The following is a 26,418-nucleotide window of genomic DNA, read 5'->3' on the forward strand; positions in this document are numbered from 1 at the left end:
TGTGTGTCTCGGCAACTTGATAGTGATGTGATCGATTTATCTGAGGCCATCTTTTGTCAGCCACGCAGCATCCCTATGAGATTACTGTGATCCCATATCTGGGATGTATGTGTATAAGGCACATACAGAAGAATTTTGATTTTAAACGAAACCAAGTCAAATGTGTTACCAAACCACATAAGATTGCCTTTGTAGGTAAATAGACAATGATCATTTACGGTTGCAAAATTCTGTGAAGAAATGATCAAACTTCAGATCTGAACTGGCATAGTGAGGTCTATCTCCTAAGGCAAATAAGTGGATGAGAACATAGCAACATAACTAGTTGTGTGAAGATGGGCAAATTGCTTAGAGTTGTTTTCCAGCTCGGATTCTTAGAAATGGGAATACTAGCTGTTGTGTAGAGCTGATGGGAGGCTTATACACATGATGCATGCAGAGCACTTGTCACGTTGTCTGGCCCCTCACAAGCGCCGAGTGCCTGGTGCTGGTGGTATTGTTGATTATAGATATTTAGGACATTGGCACAGAGAACAGCTTGGGTTTGGAAATTAGAGGGGATGGCAAACACCGAGGTCCAAGGGAGGCTTTTGTTGGGCAGGCCACCAAGACTCGGCACTAAGGGATGTGGCAGGGATCCACTGTCTGCAGCTGGTATAGCTAGGGCATAGTAATAAAGATCCAGGATACAAGGTCAGAGCCATAAGCTTTAGCAAAACTTCCCAAGGCACCTTGTTCTAGTGATGACCTGGAATTAACAGTCCCTAGCCCTGTCTAGGTGGCTCAGAGGTCTACTCAAGACAGCATGCTTAGAGAGGTCGTAAGCCCACACTCATTCCCTCCTCTTGCTCTTTGTTACTAAATGTCGCCTCCAAGTCCTGAGTGTGCCTGGTCTGGTCTAGGGTTGCAGGACCCAGACTGACTCAGACTCCATGCGCTGCCACAGAGCAGAGGTAAGAACCACTGGGCTAGGTAGGGCTTTGAACTTCCCTAAAACAGGACATGGGCAGAAAACCTGACAGCATCTAGAAATGTGGGCAGCCCGGGGGGCTCAGCGGTTTAGTGCCACGTTTGGCCCAGGGCCTGATCCTGGAGACCTGGGATCGAGTCCCGCGTTGGGCTCTCTGCTGGAGCCTGCTTCTCCCTCTCCCTCTGCCTGTATCTCTGCAGAGATATCTCTGATATCTCTCCCCCCGTCTCTCTTTCTCTCTCTATCTCTCTCTCTGTGTCTCATGAATAAATAAATAAAATTTTAAAAAAATAAAAAAAATGCTTTTACTCGCATTTATGTAAAGGAGAGCCTACCTGATTGAAGTTGTGACTGTTTTATTTGCTGTTATTTGGGAGTAGGAGGCACTGTTGGAGGTGACAGTTTGAGCGGTTGTCGTTGGAACTGGTGCGTTGCGTTCTGTGTCCCCAGAGAGCAGGCTGCTGCCCGGGAGAGTCATTGGTGAGTGAAGGACAGCCAGAGGTACACCCTGCAGCCCTCTAGCCCCAGTGTAGAATGTGCTTCTTCTCTGGCCAGTTGGGATGGCAGCCTGGCACCCATTCACAGCCACCACTTCCCTAGGTCCCATGTGGCTCTGCAGGGAGAGTGGTCACTATCCACGGTCGCTCAGAGCCATGCACATGGCTCTGCCCACTACTACCTCCCTGGCCCCCTTTTGAGTGAGGGATTTTGAGAAGAACTAAAGCATCATGGTAACATGAAGCCCTCTCTACCACGTGTTGCCTTTCACAAGCACCAGAAATCCTCCAATAAATCTGGACAGCAAAGCTTCTCTAAAGGTGCTGTGTTAGAATGCACTGGTGTGGCTTATGCCTACTTTCTGGTAGGGTCAATAAGACAAATTTGCCTCATATTTTTGGGCAGTTTTCAATGGCTATATCATGTCATAGTTTGATTGTCTTGTCATGAGAAAATGGCCTCAGAGAGAAAAGACCAAGAGTACCTCTCCAGCTATGAAATGAGCACACGACAGTGATGGAGGGGCCAGTAATCATGAGTATTGGGATTCAAGCTGGAGTGGAGGTGAATTTGGGCTAAATTGCTCTATATGTTAAGCAACTCAGTCTCTTGACATTGAGTAGACACTAAAATTTAATCCATGAAAATAGCTTAATACCCAATAGGGACACAAAGCCATTCAGTAATATACTACATATAACCTTATAGTTACTAATGCACCTTCCTGCTTGGAATTATTTTTCTTATTTAATTACCAGAGAACATTAAAACATAGTAAATAGTCAACTCATTTAATCCTTATGCATCCTGTGAGGCATGTGCTGTTTTGTAGGAAAGAGAAGTAAGGTACAGAGATATTAAGTAACTTGTCTCATGTCTGGAGCAGTAGGAAGGAGAATTGGAAAAGATGTTTTTGATGTCTGAACCAACAAGAGATTAACTGATGTTTCTGGAATATAAAAGGGACTTCTGTAGATCAACAAGAAAAAGGTAACAAGTCTTGTAGAAGAACTGACAAAGGTATGGACAGTTTTCATGAAAGTAGATTCAAAAGGCCATTAAGCATAAGAGGCAATGCAGATTCATTCGTAATCAGAGAAACAAAAATGCAAACAAGAGAGCGTTTTACATGCATTAGGCTGGTTAGAAACTATAAAATCCAGCGATGCCAAGTGTTGGTAACTTGCCAGGTAACTACTGGAGGGGATTTGCAGCTATTCTCCAGAACAGTCTGGAACTATTGATGTCAATCAGGTGTCCACATACATGTACTATGACCCCTATGACCCAGCAATTCCACTCCTATGCATAAGTCCCATAGGAAATTCTCAAACCCATCCATCCATCAGGAGGCAGGTATTAGGGTGCCTCAACTCCAGAGAGTTGGAGGCAATCTGAAATGTAGTGGATATATCCCCATGCAGTAATCAGAAATGATGGATTACATGGTCACATAGCATCATGGATGGCCCATAAAGCATAGGGCAGAATAAAAAATGAGAAACAGAGAGAGGTCTAGGGTACAAGACCATTTACATAAAATTAAAAGTATGTGCACACAAAACAATACCGACTCCACATGTAGACGAACAAAAAGATACACCTTAACACATCCGGATGATTTCTTTGTGGGGATGGGATGAAATAGGAATAGCAATAAATTAAAATCAATCAGTAAAATAAGACAGGGATCCTGTGTAGCCAGTGACTAGAATCAACCGTCTTCCCTTAAGGCTCAAAAGAGATGAAAACCCGTTTATATCTCTTTGCCAAAGAAAGCCAGGGGTCTTATAAAATAGATGCCTTGGAAACCACCCCAGCCATTAGCCTGTTGAATGGATTGGCCTGGAACCTAGAAATCTAGATGGGCAATCTCTTGGGTTGTCACAAACTGTGTTTTGCTAGTCTTTGACTTTGCCATACCCACTCCTTTCAGCAGGGTAGTTCTACTTTTATCAGTTTTATTTTGGTGTTAAGATTGCTTTGTTTTCTAAGAGGGGAGCTAGAGTTCTTCTAAAATAATGTTTGGAAAAACACAGGATAAATATTCCCCAGGATCCCTTCCAGATCTAAAATTTTACTTTTTAATCAAAACAACCAACCTAACTAAAAATGTCTTAAAACTCACTCAGAGTTTGAAATGTCAGCCCTGCATGTGATCGTATAGAAGACATTTTCTTGGGAAGGTGTTGGGCACTTGCTGTTCCTAATGCTTGTTCAGCTTCTCTCCATTAAATTTCAGTACACCACGGAGCATCATTTAAAGTAAATCTATGAGTACATTTGCACCTTAGAGATTAAATATGTCTCAAGTGTCCTGATACTGCAGGTGTCTTTATCTCCTATGACAGCTGGCCTGACATGTCCTCCAAAGCTGTCTACATGTGGGGGTCAGAGGCAGCACTGCTGAAAGACAGAGATGATTCAGTGGTCACCTAGGGATGCTGTGTTCCCAGATGCAGACCACTGGGGCACAGATGGAAGGCCTTTCCTGGACACGTCACATAGAAGGTGTGTCTCAATTTCCATCTCAAAAGTCTAATGTAATAGTTCAATACAACTAAAATGTAATAGATCGATCAAGTCCAGTAGTGCATTCCCAATGTTGCTTTTTAGTTAATCCACAGCTTTTATTATGCTTTTATGTGCTCTCAGATATAGAATTCCAGGTGTTGCTTTTGTCTTCCAACATCATATAATCTTCCTACTTAGGAAGACAGAAGGAACAGTTATTATTCAAGATCTTTGGGAGAACTAGGTTCTTGAAGTCCTATGAATGGGCAGATCTGCAGCTCTTCCAGAAACCAAATGCTTGGCTCGTCATTACTTTCCTGTTCAGTTTGTCCTCTTTCATTGTCTTTTGGTTCTTCATTGAGGTACTGTCTTCATCTGAGTTTCCCAGCAAGGGTTTGTATAAGTGCTACCTAATGCCTTAGGACAGCCAAGGAACATAAGTGGGGGATGTGGGAGGGGGGGGAAGGAAGGGAGTATGCCACCTTACCATTGGGCCTTACCATTACATCCTTTAAGCCATGTGCCACATGCCCCCAAGAACCAGGCCAAGGAGGGTAAGACAGAGAGTAGGGAGGGAGAAAAGGGAAAGACGATCCAGTGGTTCCTGCCTCCAAGTATGCTGTTTCCCTCCCCAGGCATTAACTTGCTCACGCTTTAGGTTACCCAACGGAGGGAGCATGGTAGCTCTGTGGTGGAAGGCCAGGGGCGCAGGTCAAGGGCAGGAGGCCAAGAGCTGGGAGAGGAAGCCTCCATCAGGCAGTTGGAACTCCCACCGGGCTGGATTAGGAGGCAAGTGAGCCTTAGAGATTCAGAGGGGTTCAGAGAGAGTCCAAACCCGGGACCCATAGATCCTTAGGTCCTGAACAGACTCTGTCCTGAAGTCTTAGATGGGTCCTGCTCACTGGATTTTTGCCTGTCTGTTCCCAAACACCTGCATAAGGTGGGTGCCCTGCTGCCATATATTGCCCCGCTTCACGTTAGACTCCTTTGCCCCCTACTTCCTTGCAGAGAACTGCCTTCAATCCCCCACTTTTCCTGTGGAGTTTACCCTCATAATCTTGTGCTCTGCGTTCCAGCCCCCACTTTCTTCTACTGCTTGCAGCTGGGGCTTTCCTAGGGGGACCGGCTGTCCAGTTTTCCTGTCATTGAGGGGGTTTCCTGTGACCTAGGACTGTCAGTGTTGCATCTGGCAGAGTCCCTGGCAAGCTGGGACAGTTGGTCACCTGGACTACAAGCAGAAAAAGAAATTCACGAGATGTATAAAAAATGAAAAGTTGTGAACAACTTGGTCATGTAATAGAGGGGAATATGGTTAAATAAACACAGTGGATCCATTTGATACAGGATGACAGAAATGATAAAACTATGTTTACAAAGCAATAATGTGGAAATGCTTTAGATACAATATAGAGTTAAAAGGAGAGGCTAGGATATGAGTGTGTGCATATTGTGTGATTTCAATCATATATTTGTAAACCTTGCCTGGAGAGTCAGTTGTTGAAAAGCAGAGACTGCCTTATGCAGAGGCCTTGAAAGGAGAGACCTTCTAGGTCCTGCTGCTTACCTTTTTTCTTGACTAATGGAGATATTCTTTTGCCAAAGGCAGCACTAAAATAGAGGTAAAGCCAAGTTAACATTGTGATCACACTACATTTAAAATTGGTGAGCAGAATGCACATCAATCGTTCAAATTCACTGCTGTTGTTTTGTTCAACTTGATGGGATCACTGAGAAACAAGTCAAATCTGCCAACCTTAAAGCATACAAATGAGACTAGGTTTTCAGCAAAGGAAAAAGCACTAGATTCTTTCTCAGTAAGGCCCACTTATTAGAGGTTGTGAAATCCTATAGCTAGAGAAAGAACACTATTCATAATTTCTTAACCAAAACAATTACTTGGTTGCTTACATGAAAGCCTCCAGAAAAGAGGGGGTTGTTCAGAGAAAATAGCCTGGGGAGAATGAGCCTCTGGCATCAAGAAAACTCAGTCTGGAAACTGTCATAATGTGAGAAGAGGACTTTTCTTCACCCAACACAAAATCAGAAAACAAAGCTGGACCTTGCCTTGTTTGCTCTGAATAATCAAAAAGGTGATTGCTCCACTTAGCAGGAATTAAGGTTTGATTCTAACCTGATTTAATAGCTAATCTGTTTATATGTGTTAGAGACCATATTATAGTTTGCTTTGTCCTGTTTATATTGTTTCATAATAGTGTTTTTTTTTCTTAACCATGTGATAGCCTCCCTTACTTGACTCATGAACCACCTAGGTGTTTGAGATTATGTACTATTTTGGGTTATTTTGGTTACCAAATTTTAGTTTAGTCATAAAAACAGTAGCTAGCTATGTTCTGGGTGCTTTAAATATATTGTGTTAGCATCAAAATAGCCTTATGATGGAAGTAGTTATTTTTCTGTTCTCCAAAGCTTATGAAGATAGGCCAGTATGAGCTGGGTTCCTTCTGAGGTCAGCCTCACCCAAGCCAGTGACATGTCCTTACCCACCTATCTCCAGAACAGTGGTTCTCAAAGTCTAGAACCACCTGGAAGGTATGTGAGAACTGAGATTGCTGGGCCCCACCCCAGAGTTTCTGAGTCAGTCGGCCTGGGTTGGGCCTGAGAATTTGCATTTCCAATTCCCCATGTGTTGCTGATGCTGTGGGTCCCAAGACCACACTTTGAGAACTACTTGATCTAGAAAGAGGTTGGCTTTAGCTCATGTTTTTTTCATTAGTATTATGACTGGCTCACCTTACACTCGAAAGCATGACTCTTTTCAAGTTAAAGCTTCATATGAGGTTTAGTTCTTAAAAATGCAGCTTACAGGATGCCTGGGTGGCTCAGTGGTTGAGCTTCTGCCTTTGGCCCAGGGCGTGACCCCGGGATCCGGGATCAAGTCCCACTTCGGGCTCCTTGCAGGGATCCTCCTTCTCCCTCAGCCTGTGACTTTGCTTCTCTCTCTCTATGTCTCTCATGAATAAATAAATAAATCTTTATAAAAAATGCAGCGTACTGCTCCTTGATGTAGGTTCTTTCTCAATTGTTCTTTCTGCTTGGCCTCCCTCACTCTTGAGGCTCCTTCTCCACAATTGAGAAAGAGCTAGCCCAACGTGTATGACACCAGGTGGGTCTTATGCACACAGCATATTGGTCATGGCACAAATCTATTCACAGAGCAATTGGGGCTCTCTTTTGTCCATGAAATGAAGTTCAGGTACCTCAGTCTGACATTGACCTCACCTGCCTGTGAGCAGATTGTCGAATGTAATGGAACCTTCCTCTGCTCTACACAAGGACCCTGTCCAGGCCAGCTGCTTCACCCCCAAAGTTATGCTGGAAGCCCTGTCATCCTCTGCGATGCTGTTTTGGAGGAGGTATCTATGAAGTGGCCAGTGCGGACCAGACACGTGCTAGGCACTGGGGTGCCCTGTGAGCAGGATATGCGGACCCCTTCCCTGTGCCACTGTAGCCACAGGCTCCAACTTACACCGGTTCTGAGGTCTCTGGTGCTGCCTGGCTTTCTCACTCTGGAGACCCCTTCTCCATGGTCTGTCTTCTCTACAAACTTCCAGCTGCCCTCCCCACACCCACTCTTGCCTTTCACTCCTAGCAAATCCCCTCACTCTCCACTTCCTGGACATAGAAGACTTGAAACAAGAAGCTTCTTGAGTGTCCTGCCAGTATAAGAATTTACCTGTATCCGCTCCCATCCTTTTGTCCTGACACCCCTCCCCCAGGAAGGCTGTCTCCCCCTGTGCTCTGGTCTCGCCCACTTCTCAGGCACTGGCTTCCTCCACCACCACCACCCTGTCTCCTTGTGTCCTTCACTGGCATTTTTTTGCCCACCACTTTTAAGGTTTCTCAAGTGTCTCTCATCTCTAGAACACCTTCCCATGTGTCTGAATCTCTCCACAGCTGAGTACCCATATTTCCCCGCTCGAAGCACATTTCCCGAAAGGACTGTTGCTCTAATTGCTCCCACGTCCTCACTCTCCTCTCAAACCAGTATACTGTCTCCATCCCTACAGTTCACAGCATCAGCTCTTACCAAGGTCTCCAGAGACCGTGGAGCTCAACCCTCATTCCTGGTCCTGTGTATCACACAAAGCATCATCTGTGTTTAGAGGAGGGACATGATTCATATTCTAGTGACCCTGCTATCATGATCGCCAGTTCATATTTCACTGTTCTGCTCATCCTGTCCCTTCCCAGTACCTCTGTCTCACCTCAGCCTGCTCAGCATACTGTCTACTGAGGCCAAGGACATCCAAACAGATGGGCACAGCGGGGCGGGCCTCTGTCTGCTGGTTCCTGCATACTTCCAGGAACCACGATCCAAAATCTGGAGACAACTCTGCAGAAAATATTCAATCTACTTGATGTAATTAAGGTTAACTATCATGGATCTCATTATCTCCACCATTGCTGATATTTCTAAGTGCCTGCTTAGAATGTGGGTGCTCTTAGGAGACTTTCTTATTGATAATTTCATTTTCTCCATTGTTCTTTACTTTTTCATTAACACTCTGTTTGTAAACAGCCTGAACCTCAATGGCTGACTTAGTGAATTGGCGAATGATCCTCAAATGCCTGTGTTTACTTGTTTAACCTTCTCGATGAGGCCAAAATCCATTAGCATTTCAAAAAATCTTGTAAAAATGTTGCTGCAGCATGTTAACATTTTCCAGGCTATTATGGAACTCTTCCACTCAAGTATAAGGGGAACCATTATGGAAATACTACTGCTTGGAGCCATTATCCAAGCAATTCCAGCAATAGGTGCTCATGACTCTTATGGGCCACTTTACAGAAATCTTCATCTCCATCTTTGAATCCTTAAGAGCACAGAATAAGGTGGACCTGGGTGGCTCAGTGGTTGAGCATCTGCCTTCGGCTCAGGTTGTGATCCCAGGGTCCCGGGATCAAGTCACACATCGGGCTCCCTGCAGGAAGCCTGCTTCTCCCTCTGCCTATGTCTCTGCCTCTCTCTATGTGTCTCTTGTGAATAAATAAATAAAATCTTTTTTTAAAAATCTTTAAAAAGAGCACAAAATAAAATACAAATAGGCTTATATATGAGTCTTTTGGAATTTCTTTGTTTTTTAACATCAGCACTTAGAAATTTACTGGAAATTTCAGCAATTTGTATTTTATGTTACAAATACAAACATATTTCATATAAACTTTTCAGCTAAAAAATATAAAAGTTTTTGAAGAACAGCTTATTCATATACCACTGTCCTAAGTGAACAAATGTTAGCATTTTGTCATACTTACTTTGGATTTTTTAAAAGAAATAAACCACTATCGATGAACTTGAGATCCCACATAATATTGCCGTGTAACCAAATTATGCTAAAACATAGTGATGACAGCCACTGCCTCTTAATCACAGAATCTATGGGTCAGGGATTCAGAAGAGACCCAACAGGCAGTGCTTCTTTCTGTTCCGTGTTGTGTCACCTCAGGTAGGAAGGTTCACAGGCTGAGATGACCTGATGGCTGGCAGCAGGAACCACCTACCAGATGGTTCCTGCTGTCGGCTGGGACATCACCTGGGCCTGTCTGCACCTGACCACCTCATGTAGCTTGGGCTTCCTGCAGGCATGGCAGCCTCAGACTTTTCATGTAGCAGCACATGGCTCCTTGCATGTTCCAGCTGTATCCCTACTGATGGCCTAGCTTGGGGGTCACATGGCATCACTTGTGCTGCATTCCGTTTGTTCCAGGAGAGTCCCAAGCCCTGCCTGGATTCCAGGAAGGGGGAGTTAGATCCTGCCTCCTAATGGCAGCATGGCAAGTTTGTGGGGTGAGAACTCTGGTTCAGCAATCCTTAGGTAGGCTGCAAGTTCTGCAGGGGCAGCCACTGTTGGGGTGGGCTTCTGGTCCATTTATAGTAGTTGTCCTACATAGGTGGGCATCCACATGAACTTCTTGTTATATCTCTGTCTTTCTAAAAACTAATCACTGAGAGCCCTGGATAGCCAATGTTAGAACCAGGAGTTGTTAGTGCTCTCATATTGTTATTTATCAAGCTTGGGCAGGGGGAACATGGCATTGATCAAGTAGTATATACACCTGATTGAATTATACTATACTCCCTACTTTTCACTTTCTAATCATTAGTAAAAGCATTCATATCTTACTTATTGTAGTATTGTATAGTGTTTAAACTTATTTCTTCAGTTGAGACCTCATGAAAACAAACGTAATTAGAATCTTAAGACTTAAGTCCATATTTTGTTTGAAACAAAATAATGGAGGATAAAATGCTTTGGGAAGTATATAGAGCTATGAAGATGCCCCTTGTTGTTCAGTCTCATGGCCACGCTTTCTGGTGAGCTAGTTCTATACTGCAGTCCTGCCCTACACTTCTCCTCCTGTGTCTCCTTGCTGGCCCTACTCGCTTCGCTCCCACGTCATCTCTGTGTGTACAGATGCAGCCAGCTCTTCAGAGGGTGCCTCAAATGCTGTCTCCTCCAAAATGCCTTTCCTGACATGTGTGTCCCAGCTGGAACTCGTCTCTGCTCTGTGCTTACATAGCATTCTGTGGGTCTTTTATGGCATTTAAACACATTCCACTTTGTATTCTCTTTCACATACAACTACATCACTAATGCTCAACTGGAAGCTTCTGGCAAACCAGAGCCCAGCCTTGATTCCCTCTCAGTGCCTGGCAACATACCTCACAGCCAGGAGCAGTCTGTAGACGTCTTTTGAATGAATGAGTGAAAGAATGAATGAATGAACTCTCTTTATACCATGCTGGGCTACCATGTACCTCTCTCAGGCTTGGACAATACAAGGTCTGGGAGTATTCTAAATGTGGCAATATCTGGTGGGACAGAGGAATCTTCCCCGGCTTACCCCAGATCACCTAGCTTTAGTGAGAAGATGCTGGGTTTTCTGATGCAGGCCTTTCCCACGACTCATGCCTTCCTGGCACCAGGGTGCTCATCTCTGGGGGCTCTGCTTTCCAGCTTGGAGCAGATGTGGATTGGGAAAGGCTACCACAAAAAAAAAAAAAAAAAAAGACTTGGCAGCAGGGAGGTCACTTAGGCTTCCTCTAGGATGGGTGCCAATCTTGGATTTAAGCACTAAGTTATTAAAATAAATGAATCACAATAAATAAATAAATAAATAAATAAATAAATAAATAAATAAATAAATAAATATGTGTCTTGTCTCCTCATATGTATCAGCCACACAATGCAACAGGTGGAGCAGCTCTGCATCCCAGGTATAGCCAGAGTATAGACAGAAGGTGGGTGCTGAGTGGCTAGCTTTGGAAGTTCCACACCTAACACTTTCCCGAGCGGGTAGGTGGACAGCACCACAGGAAAGACCACATGGTCACCTTAAACCCTGGTGGCATTGTCTCTTTCCAGGAATTTCTCAGACCAGATCAGAGCCAGATCTGGCTTGCAAACCTCCAGATCCACCTCAGTGTACAAAACTAGCATGACTCCCTTTCTGAAATGCCTCGGTAAGTTTCAACATAATAAAGACAACCTTAGCAATGCTCTATTTTCTTGTTTTCTGAGCCAAGTAAAAGATATAAAGGGCCAAGGTAACACTCTACTCTAGAACCTTCTCTCCTTTTCAAAAGAAACATAATTTTAAGATCAAGATGCATGCATAACTCTTGTAGTCAAGAGCTTGCACCTTCCCCCCACCACCAAGCAATTGGTTCTAAGAGCAAGATGAAGCAGCAAGAGCATTTTTTCAAGACCATGAAAAACCAGACTGGTATGATACTGACTTTTTTTTTTTTTTGGTATGATACCAGTTGCAGAAAACTTTTTTTTTTTTAAAGATTTTATTTATTTATTCATGAGAGACACACACAGAGAGAGAGAGAGAGAGAGAGAGAGAGAGGCAGAGACACAGGCAGAGGGAGAAGCAGGCTCCATGCAGGGAGCCTGACGTGGGACTCAGTCCCAAGTCTCCAGGATCACACCCTGGGCTGAAGGCAGCGCCAAACCGCTGAGCCATCCGGGCTGCCCATGCAGAAAATTTTAGAGCAAATATGAGGTAATCAATTGGTAAAAATATGATGGCAGTTGCTCACTTACTAAAAAGAGATAGTTTATTGAAGCCTATGTAATTATTAACATTTATTTAAAGGAAAATGACAAGAGTTTAAAAAATCTCCCAAACAAGAGAATTTTGGATATTTGCTGCACTATATATTGATCCAAGTAAAAGCAGCTTAAGAATGATCTGTGGCACCTGCTAAAATGAAGAATGGATAGTTCAGCAATTTTTAAAAACGGCATGTCTTTGTCCAAGCCTGCAAGGGTAGGCGGGTGGCTACAGATTGGGATGTACTAGGGCATGAAGGGATGGATATGATAATCGGCCTACTGATTCGTATGTCACTGCTAACTCCCTTCCGATCTATAATCTCAGTTTCCTTGTCCGTAAAATGATGATGATAATCACGTCCAGCTCACAGGGTTGCTGGAGGCCTTCGATGTGACAGTGTGTACAAAACAATCTAAGGTCTGGTGTGCAGTGAATGTTAGGTGGGGATGGCCTTCCAGATGTGAAGCCTGCCACAGGGTTAACAGTCGTCTGTGTCCTTTTTCACCGGCCACTTGGATGTGTAGAATCACATGGCCAGGTTGCTGATGCTACACTGTTGGGCATGGAGCGCATGTGTGTGCTAGAACACCATTCGGTTATATAGATTAGATAACAAAGTTGGGTCTGCGACTTTGTCAAATAATTATAAACTTTACAGTCACAACAAGGAAACGTTTGCAGAGCTGTGCTCTCCAGCAGGGGTTTAGTCAATGATCCATTGTCCCAGGGCTTCCCTGGAGCTCTCCTTGGCCAGAACTCTCCCAAGATTAAGCGTTTCTCAAATCTCTTTCCTGATTCTAAGCAATTGGAAATGTTATAAAAATAAATCTGTTGTCACGTCCCATTTATTCCTGCTTTCAAATACAAACCACCAAGAGAACAAAAAACAAAGTAGAAGTGAATACAAGACACAAAAGGAGGAGAGGCCATCTGCACAAGCTGCTAAGAAGCTCAGGTTTGGCTTAGAGATTTCTTTTTGTTTGTTTGAATCAATTTTAACCTCGTAGGACTTCATCGACTCACACTCACAATAGCTTCTGCTTTTCTTGCGGGTTTATTTAATGTGATGTTTCTCTTCTAAAACTTTTCATTGTCTGTTTGTTTGTCTCCTAATCAAATGGTTATTTTAAGGATGTGAGTAACCTGGTATTTCTATCCTGACACTCCACATTCTCAGAATCAGAAAATATCAGAAGAGGAAAGCACAGAGCTTCAGGACTGTCTGTTCAGTGTCTCCAATTGTGAACAAAACTAAGGCCTACATGATTCTAGAATGTTGTGATAGAGTCAGAGAGGTGGTGATAGGATATTCACACCAAAATCCAGTGAATTTTAGAAGCTGAAGAAACCCACATATTAAACTGGGAAAATGCCAGAGATTTCAAATCTGTGAGCTACTTTTCATATTCTGGGGAAGTCAATTTTCATGTGGCACTGTTGCTGCGTTTCATCAGCTTGGCTGACTGTGTCGTAAGACTGTGTTCTTAGAAAACATAGGCTTTGGCAGACTTTAAAATGTGTACATGTTACTCCATGTTCAGACTGGATTATGGAAATCTTTGGCAACTGTGGTTTCCAAGTGGGAAAAACGTGTTGACAATGATTTTGAAAGACAGAAACTAAAATCTAGTAAAATGTGATGGGTCTCCTTCTCCACCCTGGAATTCCTCTGCAAGGAACGTCTGATGGCCTGGGAGAGGCCCCATGTGTTAGCAGAACCCACACTACACCCTCATATGGGAGGTGGGGAAGGGGAGTCTATCTTTCTTTCCAAAGAACAGATAGAAAATGTGATGTTGTTTATATTTCTCGAAAGGGATGGTTAAGCTCATGGTGGCTTATTATTATTATTATTGTTATTATTATTTAGTTTTCCTCTATCCATTTCACCCAGCCTACAATCAAATGGCTTCCTTCCTGTATATTCCATTGGCTCTTAAAGCCCAGAAAACTGCCTGAATATCACTTTGTCTGTATTTGAGAAAATTTCCAGTAACAAAATATTCCTTGGTTCTGTTTTCAAAATACCAAGTAGATGTGATAGAACTACTTTATATACCAGGTTAATTTGGTAACTTATTTTTCTCAAACCAAAGAATCATAAAAGGCAGTGAAACTTATATTTTTAATATTAGTTTTAAACCTTTTAATGTTTCTAAATATAAATCCTGTGTGTTTTTTCCCTTTATTATTCACACTTATTAAAGAATTGGCCTATTTCTGTGCTAATTGTTGTGAGATTTCAAATGCAAGTCAGCCCTCATGTATAACTGCAGTTAGTCTAGACAACAAGAAGCTGTGACTCATGCTCTGCACTTGCCATCGTTTCTGAGTTGATCTTATTTGTAACCTGTGCTCACAAATCATATGCAGATAAATGCATCAAAAATATATGTGCTGACCATGTCATCTGTTTTTATTTTTCCCATCATCTAGCCTTGTATAGCCTTGCTTCCAAAATCTGGAGTCATTTGATATATAGTGATCATGTCCTTTACATGTCTTCATATCTCTTAATTATTTTAGATAATTATTCTCAAGTAAGGGTTACAAAATCAGTTCCAGGAAGAACCTGTGATCACTTTCACTAACACTGAGGTTAATCTAGACAGAATTTAAATTTTTTGAAAAAAAAAACTGAGATTGAAAAACTTTTTGGGGAAAAATGGACTTCTGTAGAAGATAATGCATATTTTGTTTTAAGGAGACAGTGTAAGAGTTTTACTGAAGAATCTGTAATCTATACAAATTAGCAAGTTGCTTTGCATAATTTTTTTAAACTTGTAATAAGTTGGAATATGGGAACATATTTTCTTTTCTCTAGCTTACTTTATTTTAAGAACATAGTATACATATATAATATATGTAACATACAAAATAGATGTGTTAACACTGAGTTAACAGTAGGCTGTTAGTTTTGTGGGAGTCAAAAGTTACACATGAATTTTCAACTGCACATGGGGGTGGTGGCCCTAACCCCTGCATTGTTTAGGGTTCAATTGTATATTCAGACTTTAGGGTTCATACTTTTCGTGGTTCTCCTGCTTCTGGGGAAGCTCACTTAATTTCTCGCTGGTTTACCAGTTGAAGACTCTGGTATCTTACATGTTTAGCCAATAGGGCTTTTGCTTTCTCTTACCCAAGCTGTACATAGGTTGAAGAATGCATTCAGTTAATAAACGAAAAAGTGAATCTGGATTTTTATTTTCTTTTTCTAAGGCAAATTAAGTTGGATAAAATTGGGATTTAGCATACTTCAGCCTTGATAATGTAATACCTATGTGATAATATTGAATTTTCCATGTTTAAAGACCACATGAAATGAACTTTCAGACTATAAAATAATTGTAAAATGAATGTTTTATTTCATTAAGAAAGCTAGAGAGCTCCTACTGATATGAATATGTCCTTAAAATTTTTTGATTTTAAAAATAGTCTCCATTCTACTGGACTCATGGAAAATATAGTTGAATGAAGTGCTGCTGTCATTATATGCAACCTTGAAATCACAGAGTAAGAGATTTCTGACCACCAGAGGACCAGGCTGAAAGAGGCAGCTGCCAGCTATAAAATTGAGCTGTTATCAGGGGCTATATATCACAGGGGTGTCAGAGTTTGCAGTGTGAGCTCAGATAAGTTAACTACCTACCAGAATAAACTTCTACAATCCTTAGGAGAGTACAACAGAATTCAGAGAGACTGAAGCGACTATGATCTGCTAGGTTTAGGCCCTTGTCCTTTGACATCTCAAGCCAGTACGACATGCAAAGAAATAGGAAATGTGATCGTGCTGAGGATGGTAGTGGGTGCAGAAGAGCAGCCAATAAAGACTGACTCTGATTAGTCCTGGGTGTTGGATTTAGTAGACAAGGACTGCAAAGTGGCTATTATCAATAAATACAATCAGCCAATTATAAGATGTTCAAAGAAATAAAGGAAATATGGTCTTAATGAATGAGTAGATAATCTCAACAGAGAAATGGAAATTATTAAATAAAGGGAATCCTAGAGCTGAAAAGTGCAATAACTGAGATGATAAATTCACTAAATGGGCTCAGTAGCAGATTGGAGATGGTAGAAGGAAGAATCGGGGATTTTGAAGGTAGATCAATGGAGATGACCTAGTCCTGAGAAGAGAAGGAAAAAAGACTGAAGACAAACAGTACCCCAGATACTGGAAGGATAGTACCGAAGGATCCAAGACACAAAATCTCAGTTCTGCATGAGGCTTCAGATCAGGTAGGGATGGCAATGAGTGCAAGCTGCATTCTGCCGTAAGAACTCACAAGAAGTGGATTTGCCATGAGTAAGAATGGACTTGCTTTAGGCATATGGCTTAAGATGTACCTTGAGAGAGTTTCCAGATTTGTTGTTTTTGCATTTTTAATAGTTTTTTTTAATATTTCATGTGAAAGTAAATATTATTAAGATACTTGTTTTTCCTAAGTGGGCTCCATGCCCAACATGAGGCTTGAACTCATGATCCCATGAACAAGAGTCACATGCTCTATCACATGCTCTATCGCCAGCCAAGTGCCCCTATTGAGAGACTTTTAAGAAAATGATCTCCCCACCTGACCCCCCACTCATCTCTAATTCTATACTAGAAATTATCTCAAACATAATTGCCAGGAGAGCTCCTCACTTCACCCCATACCAGCCTTTGATAGCTGCATCTGACTCTGGAGGCCCCTTCTTTCTCCTTCCCCTTGTCATGCTTACATTATTTCCCTCAACCAATCCCTTCCTCACCCTTCTAATATATAACTTTGCATTCAGTATAGAATTTTTCCAAAGTGGACATAGTTTTATGCTTTTCTAACAAAACCTATAAAAATAGTACATACTGAATGCAAAAACAATTAAGAAAACGCACACAAAAGTATGAAAACAAAATTAGCTATCATCCAGCCACTCAAAAATTTTGATTAGTTTAATGAGTGCCCTGGCCTCTGACATTTTCTGTATATTTCCATAACTACAGATTATTTTGTGCACATTTTATATATCTTATTAGACAAGGAGGTTCAGAGAGACTTGTCGAAGCATGAGAAGGGCTTGATACACCATCGCTGGCTTCGAAGGTGGAGGAAGACACATGGAAAGGGCTTGATAGTAGCCACTGGTTGCTGAGAACAACCCTCGGCCTGCAACGAGCAAAAAAACAGGACCTCAATCCCACAACCACAAAGAATGAGATTTTCCCAACAGCCTGGGTGAACATGGAAGCAGATTCTTCCCTGAGCTTGTATATGGGAGCCCAGCCTGGCTGACACCGTATGTGTGAGGAGACTGAGCGGAGAGCACACGCACGCCTGCCCAGACTTCTGACCTACAGAGCTGTGAGATAATAAATGGGTGTTGACCTAAGCTGCTAGGTTTGTGGTAATGAGTCACACAGCAACTGAAGACCAGCACGCTAAGCAAAACGAATAAAAGGCCGGTGCATTCTTTCAAGAAGCCTGTAGCAATATTCCTTGGATTCCCTAAAGGTGGCCAACAGTACACGTCAGAGAGTCCCATTTAAAAAGTTACTAATGCAAACAGTGTGTTAGATTCTGTATTTCTCAGACTGGGATGTACAGCAGAATCCTCTGAAGGACTGAGGCAAACACAGATTTTTGGGCCCCTCTCCAGAGTTTCTGATTCAGTGGGTCCACAGTAGACCCTAAGAATTTGCATTTCTCACAAGTTTCCAGATGATGCAGTTGCTGTTGCTCCAAACACTTTGAGAGTCGCTGTGTTAGGCCACTAACACATTATGAAAAGAATGATTTACCAAGATATTGTATATTTATAAAGCTCTACTTTAATGGCTTATTTTCTAGTAAAAAAGAAATATTTCTAGTAAACTGTTCATAGGGATGTATTTCACTGTGAGCTTAATCCCCATTTGGCTGTTGCTCTCTATGTTATTATTCTGAACTTAGTCATCTTTCTTTTTGAGGACTATAATCCCTCTTATTCATTATTTTTATTTTCTTAGAAATCACCTTTATCAGAAAGTATAGGTATGTTATTTTGGAACATAGCTTGAGAAGTCAACAGCAATTATCTGCAATAGAATAAACATTATTAAAATATTTATCTGATTATAGTTATTTACTAAAGACCAAAGGTAAAAAGAAAGAATAAGTGCAAAGCCTCACTGTGTCTGAACAGTAAAGGTGTGAGACCTACATTAGAAAATATAAGAATCCAAAAAAAAAAAAAAAAGAAAGAAAATATAAGAATCCAACAAAGGGACACCTGCATGGCTCAATGGTTGAGTGTGTGCCTTTGACTCAGACTGTGATCCCCGAGTCCTGGGATCAAGTCCCACCTTGGGCTCCCTGCAGGGAGTTTGTTTCTCCCTCTGTCTGTCCCTGCCTCTCTCTCTGTGTCTCTCCTAAATAAATAAATAAAATCTTAAGAAAGGAAGGAAGGAATGAAGGAAGGAAGGAAGGAAGGAAGGAAGGAAGCAAGGAAGGAAGGAAGAAAAGAAAGAAAAGAAAGAAAAGAAAGAAAAAAAAGAATCAATCCAGCAAAATGGAGCTATGGGCCACTGGCTGTCAGTCATCTCAAGTCAAGAAGTAACAGTCCCTAGCCCTTAGACTCCCACAAAAGTTAATATATTGGATATTCACTAACTAGTGCATTGTTATGTTCATCTTCCCAGAACATTCATTGTCAGGGGACATAATGAAGTATCTGCGATCTTAGGTAGACACTCACTTGATTAAGAAGTCACGTGACTTGGCTCTGTATGATTGATCTTCAGTCATGAGGCTTTTTAAGTCTTATACTAATATTGATCGCCTATACCATTTTCTTGGAATAACTGACTGAATCAGTCATTGAACAGATAGATATCCATTGAGTGTCTGTGAGTGTCAAGCAAGTAACTATCAGTGCTGCCATTTAATCCTGAGTTCAACGCAACTGAGGCCAGGTGGTAGCTTTGGCGAGGGAGGGCAGAGCAGCTTGACTGACAGTCTCCACTGCTGTTTACAGTTTACTGGGGGGTAGTTCCCCAGAAGTCAGTCTGGCAGTGCTGCTATGGAGGCAACAGTGGATGCTGGGCAACCGAATTGCTAATGTGTCCTGCATGTGGGGTTCCAGGCACTTCTCAGAATTCCCAGGTGATTCTGCTAAGGGTCTCTAATATCCCATGGGTCTAGCAGGTCAGGTACATGTTCCTTTTTGACCAACTCTTGCTACCACTGTTGAAGGTGCTTGTACCCAGATGGTCAGAGTCAGGCTGGAGGCTCAGTTCCTAAATCAAGTTCTGGGGTAGCACAGGAACCCCTTTCTACAAAAGGGTGCAGCAGGTAATACTAGGTATGTGGCTGCAGGACCTGCTGGCGAGCCTAGAGTCTGAAGATATACTCCTAAATCTCCAGAATTGGCTCCAACATGGGAGGGGCAAGAGTCCAGAGAATGAGGTCTAAAATAGCTGCTCCTGGATGAGAGTTGGCATGAGTCTTTCCTTCTAGATGGACCTGCATTAAATCAAAGTTGCAATTAAAGACGGTTAATTCATGGAAAACAGGAGCTGTGATTGGCACTATTTGTGCCCTCAATAATTCAAAACTGATGACTCACCTATTAAAACGTATCATTTTGAATAGACTCCTTCACACACAGAATCATGAATTTAAAATAGAGTAGTGCTTGTTGAAAGGATCATGAGCTGCTTGTTAAGCATTCCTTTACCTGAGTTCCCTGAATAACAGAGCCTGGGACAAGAGCTTTGCATACTAATTCTTTATCAGAAGCTGCAACCCCAGGGAAGGGAGAATGAAGGAGGAAAGAGAAGAAGCAGGGATAGAGGTTGGACAAATTGAGGGAGTGGAGTCCCACGTGGCCACAGGTGCACAGCAAACACTGCCAGGTGCTCAGCCTTCAGGCGTCTCCCCTGGGCTGCTGTGGACCATTGGCATCTAGAGCAGCCACAGCAGGGTAGGACTCCCTCTTTTCTCCCATCTCCCACCTCCTGTCGGTCAGTCTGAACCACAAGGCTTCAGTTCCTTCCCACGTCTGGGTTGTCAGGCCCTCTCTGCCTGGGAAACCAGCACAATTGAGGGCCCAGGCTGGCTACTGGGCAAGTGTGCACGCTGTACACAAAAGGCCCTCACTCTGAATTGCTCAGCCCAGGCAACATGGTGGCTGGCTTTTCCAGTAAGAGAAAGATCCACATTTTCTCCAGGATGCTGCACCAGGGAAGCCAGATGGACCACTGAGGGAAACAAGCTGTGCAGATCTGAATCCAGTATGGAGCTCAATTCTGAGGGGCTAGGACCAGGAAGAGAGAACTGTATTTTCTTCTTTTAAATAATGCATCATTTTATACAGAAACTTTGAAAATATCCTGATTGATATCCATTTTAGTTTCCTAGGGCTGGCATAACAGATTATTATAAACCAGGATTGTGTTAACAGCAGAAATTCATTCTTTCATGATTCTGGAGGCCGTAAGTCTGAAGTCTGATTTCAGAGGCCTGCTCCCTCTGAAAATTCTGGGGAAGAATCTGCTCCTTGCCTCTCTATTACCTTCTGGTCCTGGCAGCTATTATGGGCTGCCATATATTCATCCCTTGACCCCCAATTCAGACTGTGACCTTATTTGGAGATAGACTTTTTAAGGAGAAAGTAAACTGAAATGAAGTCGTCAGGGTGGGCTCCAATCCAAATGGCCAGCGACCTTATTAGAAGAGGCCAGAACACAGACACACACATAGAAAGAGTCCATGCAAACACACGGGGAGAAGGTGGCTATCTACAAGCCAAGGTGAGAGGCCTCACCAACCCTCTGGACTCCTTGATCTCAGACTCTCAGCCTCCAGAATGTTGAACAAAATAAATTTCTGCTGTTTCAGCCGCAGCCTGACGTACTTTGTCATGGCAGCCCTGCTGATGAATACACATGAGACCCTTGGCATTCCTTAGTAGTCTCTGCCTACACCTTCCCATGCGGTTTTCCTTGTGTGTGTGTGTGTGTGTGTGTGTGTGTGTGTGTGTGTCTTTGTTTTCTCTCCCTTTCATGGGATTAGGGACCATCCTGATCCAGTATGACCCCATCCTAACTAATTACATCTGCAAAGACCCTATTTTCAGTTGAGGTCATTTGAAGATCCAGATAGACAAAAATTAGGATGGGACACTATTCAATCCAGTATAAAATGCAGAAATCAGCTATCCCCTGGTAGGTATTTATATAGCTGAGAACCTTCACACCAGTGGGTTTCAACCTCAGCTCCTCATTAGACTAGATTCTGATTGAATTTTTTCAAGTATCCCCAGTAATTCTAATGAGTAGCCAGTATGGAAAACCACATTTTAAAACTATTAGTGATGTCATTTATTACTATCATTATCATTATACACTAATTCTAATGCAATTGGTAACATGTAGCAGACATTTAATATGCCTCAGGCATTGGGTGAAGTACTCTACATATTTTATTTCAATGATATCATTAGTTCAGTCCTTATCCTCATTTTATAGGTGGGGACAAAGAGGTTAAGGGTTAAAGGTTAAAGAGGTTAAAGAGGTTAAGGACACAGAGCACTGTGGCTTCTCTGCCCTTAGCTGTGAACAAATTCAGAGCCTCTCATCATCCTCTAGTCTGTAGATATACCCAGTTATGTAGAGAAATCATAAACATTTTTAAGAAGAGTAACTGCATGCCTTCTCTACAAAGAGATAAAATGGTTTGAGCTTCTAAGATTAGAGGGTGAGTTATGGAGCATAAGTTACTACAGGAATCATTACTATTGTAATAAATTCAGTTTTGTGTTTTTCCTAATTTCACAAGCCCAGACAAAAAGGCATGCACTTAAAGAACATCTTTCTGTTATATTTTCCACTTTATCTATTTAACCATACCTGAAGGCATGACTATCATCAACTTTGGAGGACAACTTAGTTGACAGTTTATATGAGCCTTTCCTCACATAGGGCTCCTCTTCATGCCGGGCGACATGTCACAACAGGTGTTCTAGGTGATGGTGGCAGATGGTAGGCTTCCTCTCCATCTCCTGGTCTTGCTCTCATCTCCCTGGAATCTTGTTCTATCTGGGGTCAGGACATCTGTTCTGGACCTTTCCATTCATGACCTTGTAGATTCTCCCTCTGTCCTCTAGAACTTCCTCCTCCCTCTGTTCTGAACTCTCTTGATGTCTCTGGTTTCCTGAGAAAGAAACTCACTGTCCCACCCCCTAGATGCATACTGCATTCCCTGTTGGGTGGAATAAAGACAAGCAGTTCTTCAGCTCCAAATGGGAGCTTGGCACCCCCATGTGCTGCAGACAGACCCGAACCTCACTGGCATTCATGCTTCTGTTTCTTGGGCTGTCCATCACTTTGCTCAAATACCTTTCTTTTCCTTGCTTTTTCCTTCTAAATCCAGCTCATTGTTGAAGGATCTGATCATGTCCCACCTTATTCATGTATCTGATTGCTTTGGACCCACCAGTCATTTCTTTCACTGAGGCATTCCCACATTTTACAGTCAATGCCTTTCAGTTCTGATCTCAATTGCTTCACATTTGCTTCACATATGCTTGCTAACCTTGGCTCAATAAACTATGTAATAAGCTCCTCACAGAGCAGAAACAAAGCATGCATGCCAGTGGTACTTCTCCCAGCCTCATCTGTATAATGCCGAGCACACCACTGGAATTTTCTGTAAATACTTAATGGTTAGTGCTTACAGCTGCAGTTTATTGTGATGATTTGTACACGTCAGAAAAGCATTAACTGTTTGATAAGGGCACCTCAGTGGCTCAGTTGACTAAGAATCTGATTCATGATTTCAGCTCAGGTCAAGATATCAGGGTTGTGAGATTGAGCCCCACGTCAGGCTATATACTCAGCATAGAGTCTGCTTAAGATTCTCTTTCTTTCCCCCTCCCCCTCCCTGTCCTGCTCACATACTCTCTCAATCTCTCAAAAAAAAAAAAAAAAAAAAAAAAAAGGAAAAAAAAAGAAAGAATGAAAAGAAAAGAGAAAAAAAGATGTCCGTACAAGTGATCAGATCATGTTAAAGAAATTTTCATTATGAATAGAATTACAAATGATATCCTTTCCTCTCATGGAAGCCCTGCCCACCTTACATTTTTATGATGACAATAATTTTTTTAAAGGTTTTATTTATTTATTCATGAGAGACACAGAGAGAAAGAGAGGCAGAGATACAGGAAGAGGGAGAAGCAGGCTCCATACAGGGAGCCCAACATGGGACTTGATTCCTGGTCTCCAGGATCATGCCCTGGGCTGCAGGCAGGTGCCAAACTGCTGAGCCACCTGGGCTGCCCGATGACAATAATTTTTAATCAATATTAGGCTCTGTTATGGTGGCTTGGTGTTGATTAGAAATGGAACCTGCCCATGGAATTCAATGCATGATTGGCCAATGCTAAAAATAGCCAGGGGCACCCCACACCCGATGTCAAACCAAAGGCATATATGCTGCTTTGAACACCAATGAAGAGTTTAATGGCCACTGATTTGGAGCAGAAAGCTGATTAAGAATGGTTTGAGGGGGATCCCTGGGTGGCGCAGCGGTTTGGCGCCTGCCTTTGGCCCAGGGCGCGATCCTGGAGACCCGGGATCGAATCCCACGTCGGGCTCCCTGCATGGAGCCTGCTTCTCCCTCTGCCTGTGTCTCTGCGCCTCTCTCTCTCTCTCTCTGACTATCATAAATAAATAAAAATTAAAAAATATCTAAAAAGAATGGTTTGAGGGATCCCTGGGTGGCGCAGTGGTTTGGCGCCTGCCTTTGGCCCAGGGCACGATCCTGGAGACTCAGGATCGAATCCCACGTCGGGCTCCCTGCGTGGAGCCTGCTTCTCCCTCTGCCTGTGTCTCTGCCTCTCTCTCCCTCTCTCTGTGTGACTATCATAAAAATTAAAAAAAAAAAAAGAATGGTTTGACTTATAAACCCATCCTTAGAAGATGGACACAAAGGCATAAATGTCTGGTTATTTCATGTCAAAGACTTCCCTTCTTCCCACAGCAGTCCAAACTAATCAGTACTATTCATCACCGACGTGACTGAGGTCAGATGACATGATGTGCTCTAACTTTAGACCCTCTTACCTGCCAGTTTATTTGAGAGACATCTGTGGAAAAGCCAGCTTCCGATCAGCTGGGTCCACTCTCTGTGGCTTAAGGAGCAGGCAAGTCTCCTCCTGAGTTTCTGTCTTTTGCATACATGCATTATTTTTACTATACTTTTTCACCTTTGACTTTTGTATACTGGAGATATTCTGTTGCTCTAGTCTTAAGGGTGATTTAGAAATCAAAACTTTTACATGGATCTAACAGTAAGTTGTCCCAGCATCTTATCATTGTAGCTCAAATTAACATCATGTCTATTTAGAATAACAACTAGGAAAAGCTGAGATATGATATACGCCTGGTTAGAAGCCCTTCAAAAGTATCTAATTAGGCTGGAGTTGTGCTTTCTACACAATGAAGCAATGTAATCTTCCCAGCATTACATGAAGAGTTATTTGACTGTTTCATCAGATCAGCTTTCTACTCATGCCAAGGGGAGTAATTCTCTTTGTGTAAAAGTGATTTTGAAGATTAGTAATGAACAGAACGGGTACACATAGATTTATGAGTATTTAAAAATAATGTTTAAATGTCTGCATGTGTACACTTAAAAAATAAAAAGATGTCTCACTTCTTCATAAATTGCCTTGGGAGAAAGATAGAAATGCTTGTGTCTTTGATTCAGACTTGGTAAGTTTGACAAGAGGTGGGTTTTAGGTCTCCCTGGGAACTACAACAGACTTTTAGTACTTTATTTCAGGAAAAAGTCCTTAGCCTATGAAGCTCTTGGGCTTCATTGCCTGCTAACCTCTCTTTAAACATGACCCAGAGCTGTTGCCGTAGCCGGCAGCGAGCCCAGAGCTGATTAGGAAGGGCCAGGTGCAGAAGGCAGGGGTGTGCCTCCCGGGTGTATGAGTAAGACTCAGAACCAAGCCCCTGAATCCTTGCATTTGCTTTGTTGTCCCTATACCAGAAACCCACGTGTGTGTGTGTGTGTGTGTGTGTGTGTGTGTGTGTTTGCATGCAGGCATGTGTGTGTGTGGGGTAGTTGTGTGCGTTTCCTTAGGGGTACATAATTTAAGTTCATTTATTTTGTACTTTTGAAAGATAGCAAGGTCCCAGTCATAAAAGCAGAAACCAGGCGAGGTATTTCAAGCAGGAAGGGATTTGGATTTGAATTGTTTTGGAAGGGCTTGAAAAGCACAGAGAGGGGGGTATCAGGGAGCAGGGTCCTTGTCTTGCTCCAAGACAGTATCCCTTTGCCCCCATGTGGACAGAGAGTGACTGGAAACGCTGAATGGCTTCTGCAACCACCAACCACTGTTGTCACTGCCATCCTTAGAGCTGGAACTGCTGCCACATCCAGAAGCCGAATCCCCACTACCTCCTTCCTGTTTTCTTTTTCTTTTTTTAATATGACACTATGATTTATTTAAGATGTATTATGATTTTTTACAGTAAATATATTTTTCCAGAACTATGGGTCAAATTCAAGTAAAAAAATAAAGTTAGTTCATTCAAGGGGTTATTTACACAGGGCATGATTCATTATGTAGTGCACATAACTTATGAAACGGTCTGTGGAAGGATTGGGAATCTCAGTACCAGTACTTCTGCAAAGTAATAGAAATGTTTGAGCAGATGAGCTTTTTGATCATACTTGTTTTCTGATCGTGCCCTTACTCTCTCCTCCCCCACGGGCAGAGCCTAAACAGAACCTTGCTGCAAGGAATTCTGGGAAATGTAGTTTCCGCGCCTCCTGCTCCCGGGATGCAGGACAAAGCGCAAAGAGTTGATGATACGGAGCCCAGATAGCAGCATAATACTTGAGAAAATGTTATCACCGAATTTTAGCTACTTAGGGACGACTGGGTGGCTCCGCGGTCGGGCGTCTGCCTTTGGCTCAGGGTGTGATCCTGGGGTCCTGGGATCGAGTCCCACGTCGGGCTTCCAGCACGGAGCCTGCTTCTCCCTCTGCCTGAGTCTCTGCCTCTCTCTCTCTCTCTCTCTCTCTCTCTGTGTGTGTCTCTCTCATGAATAAATAAATAAATAAAATCTTAAAAAAAACTTTAACTACTTAGATGTTTATTTTCAGTTAAAAATATTTATTTTAATATGAAATATGAAAAAAATCCTTTATGACACTTCCTCTTATGGGAGTGTGAAAAAGACAATTATATTTATATTAAAGAATATTTTGTGGCTTTAAAGACTATGGGGGAGCATTTTATTCAAACAATTCAAAAGCAGCTGAACAAATTCATTGAAAGGATAGCTCTTACTGCGCTTTGCTATGTCATCTTTG

General features: G+C 42.4%; 1 protein-coding gene and 1 long non-coding RNA gene across 3 annotated transcripts in view; one reads left to right on the forward strand and one right to left on the reverse strand.

Annotated features, from left to right (window-relative positions):
- SLC22A3 (solute carrier family 22 member 3) overlaps positions 1-26,418 on the forward strand; it is an 88,702-nt gene that overhangs the window by 12,431 nt on the left and 49,853 nt on the right. The window lies entirely within an intron of this gene.
- Positions 16,109-22,119, reverse strand: LOC140635370 (uncharacterized). The gene is made up of 3 exons (XR_012032699.1): positions 21,939-22,119; positions 18,785-19,551; positions 16,109-17,217 (listed from the first exon to the last, which is right to left on the reverse strand). It is a non-coding gene; the product is annotated as an uncharacterized lncRNA (long non-coding RNA).

This window comes from Canis lupus, chromosome 1 (genome assembly GCF_048164855.1).
Source record: "Canis lupus baileyi chromosome 1, mCanLup2.hap1, whole genome shotgun sequence".
NCBI classification, from domain to species: Eukaryota; Metazoa; Chordata; class Mammalia; order Carnivora; family Canidae; genus Canis; species Canis lupus.